This window comes from Berghia stephanieae, chromosome 4 (assembly GCF_034508935.2).
Source record: "Berghia stephanieae isolate SIO BIC M18660-M18661 chromosome 4, UCSD_Bste_1.3, whole genome shotgun sequence".
NCBI lineage: Eukaryota > Metazoa > Mollusca > Gastropoda > Nudibranchia > Aeolidiidae > Berghia > Berghia stephanieae.
Window position 1 is genome coordinate 7,002,439 of NC_088363.1, and position 2,500 is coordinate 7,004,938.

Genomic DNA, 2,500 nt, shown 5'->3' on the forward strand with positions numbered 1-2,500 from the left:
TGTCATAGGTCAGATTTATTTTGTTGCCGATAATTTATTTTTGGAAGAATAATAATGGGGGCCAAAACTGTTCCGTGCGGCTATGTGGTCTAGTGGTATGACACTCGCTTTCGGATTGGAAGGTCCTGGGTTCGAGCCTCGCGCTCGGCGCATAGTTGATTCCTTGGAAAAGGCTCTTTACTCACATTATCTCACCGTGCGAGGCCCGAACCCAAGACCTTCCGATCTGAAAGCGAGATCACATAGCCACAAATGACAACGTTTTGAAACGAAGGGCCACATCCACAGCGAAAAATTAAAGACTTTTTATAGGTAAAATTTTATATCTCTCTCATTCAAGAACACATAAATTGTCTCTATTATTGAGAAGAAAATTGATGATTTCTTGAAGAGTCAGAGATACAAATCTCATAGTTCTGATTCCGTGATCTATAAATAGATTGACATCCTAGTCCAGTTCATTCCAAAATACAAAATACCGTACCGAGTTGGAAGGTCACATATAATCGATTCCAACTTTGATAAGTACTCGATTACAGGATTTGTGAAAATAAAAACCCAAACAAAATCAAAACAAAACAAACAAAAATAACTTACAAAAAACCCAAACAAACAAACAAACAAACAAACAAACAAACAAACAAACAAACGAACAAACAACAAGAATTATACAAAACACAATCAAATGTTGGTCAAATCAGATTTATTTCGTTGTTCATTGTTTAAGCATAAAAGATATTTGTCATGCATCAGTTTCATCTCTCTCTCTCTCTCTCTTTATCTATCTCTCTCTCTCTCCCACTCTCTCTCTCTCTCTCCCTCTCTCTCTCTCTCTCTCTCTCTCTCTCTCTCTCCCACTCCCTCTCTCTCTCTCTCTCTCTCTCTCTCTCTCTCTTTCTCATTCAAAACAACATTAGCTCTTCCATCCCTCTTCCTATCCCATACACTTCCTTACCCCCCCCCCCCCCCCCCCCAACCCACCCCCCTTACATGCACACCACAAACCCCCGGCACATCTCTCCCAAGGCCCCCCCCCCCCCCCGCGTCCTCCTGCTGATCATAATATCATAATATTTTCTATCGCGCATCATACAAGTATAACATTGATAATAATAACAACGATACCATTGGTAAGCACAGAACTCAAGAGATCAATAATCGATTACCGATTGAGTATCGACTCAAGACCTTGTCAAAGTCTAATCAAGGCGTTTCCTTTTAATTCATTATCCCACAGAGTTACGCTAGGACAGACGTATACCTATATACAGGTCTGACAACCCAAATTGTAATGGCCTCATTGTTGTAATGGAAATACTCTTCAATCCAAGTCAATATAGTTTTTTGGTCAAAGTTGTGTTAAAGTCAAGATAGTTTTGTGGTCAAAGTTGTGTCAGAGTCAATATAGTTTTGTGGTCAAAGTTGTGTCAAAGTCAATAATATAGTTTTGTGGTCAAAGTTGTGTCAAAGTCAATAATATAGTTTAGTGGTCAAAGTTGTGTCAAAGTCAATAATATAGTTTTGTGGTCAAAGTTGTGCCAAAGTCAATAATATAGTTTTTTGGTCAAAGTTGTGTCAAAGTCAATATAGTTTTGTGGTCAAAGTTGTGTCAAAGTCAATAATATAGTTTTGTGGTCAAAGTTGTGCCAAAGTCAATAATATAGTTTTGTGGTCAAAGTTGTGTCAAAGTCAATAATATAGTTTTGTGGTCAAAGTTGTGTCAAAGTCAAGGTGGTTTTCTAGTCATAGTTGTGTCAAATTCAATATCGTTTTGTTGTCAAAGTTGTGTTAAAGTCAAGATAGTTTTGTGGTCAAAGTTGTGTTAAAGTCAAGATAGTTTTGTGGTCAAAGTTGTGTTAAAGTCAATATAGTTTTGTGGTCAAAGTTGTGTCAAAGTCAATAATATAGTTGTGTGGTCAAAGTTGTGTCAAAGTCAATAATATAGTTTTGTGGTCAAAGTTGTGTCAAAGTCAATATAGTTTTTTGGTCAAAGTTGTGTCAAAGTCAATATAGTTTTGTGGTCAAAGTTGTGTTAAAGTCAATATAGTTTTGTTGTCAAAGTTGTGTTAAAGTCAATATAGTTTTGTAGTCAAAGTTGTGTCAAAGTCAATATAGTTTTTTGGTCAAAGTTGTGTTAAAGTCAAGATAGTTTTGTGGTCAAAGTTGTGTCAAAGTCAATATAGTTTTGTGGTCAAAGTTGTGTCAAAGTCAATATAGTTTTGTGGTCAAAGTTGTGTCAAAGTCAAGATAGTTTTGTGGTCAAAGTTGTGTTAAAGTCAAGATAGTTTTGTTGTCAAAGTTGTGTCAAAGTCAAGATAGTTTTGTTGTCAAAGTTGTGTCCAAGTCAAGATAGTTTTGTTGTCAAAGTTGTGTCCAAGTCAATATAGTTTTTTGGTTAAAGTTGTGTTAAAGTCAAGGTGGTTTTCTGGTCATAGTTGTGTCACAGCAATAAAATACTTCTTTCTTTTCTTATCATGGCAGCGCTCTGAAGTGCACACTA

At 36.4% G+C, this 2,500-nt stretch overlaps 1 protein-coding gene across 7 annotated transcripts in view; it reads right to left on the reverse strand.

Moving 5' to 3' along the window:
• Positions 1–2,000: 2,000 nt before the first annotated feature.
• LOC144969957 (uncharacterized) overlaps positions 2,001–2,500 on the reverse strand; it is an 11,269-nt gene continuing 10,769 nt past the window's right edge. For all 7 annotated transcript variants that reach the window (XM_078909062.1, XM_078909056.1, XM_078909058.1 and 4 more), the window contains one exon: positions 2,001–2,500. This exon is cut by the window's right edge and continues 1,125 nt beyond it. The gene's annotated coding sequence lies outside the window, so the exon portion shown is untranslated.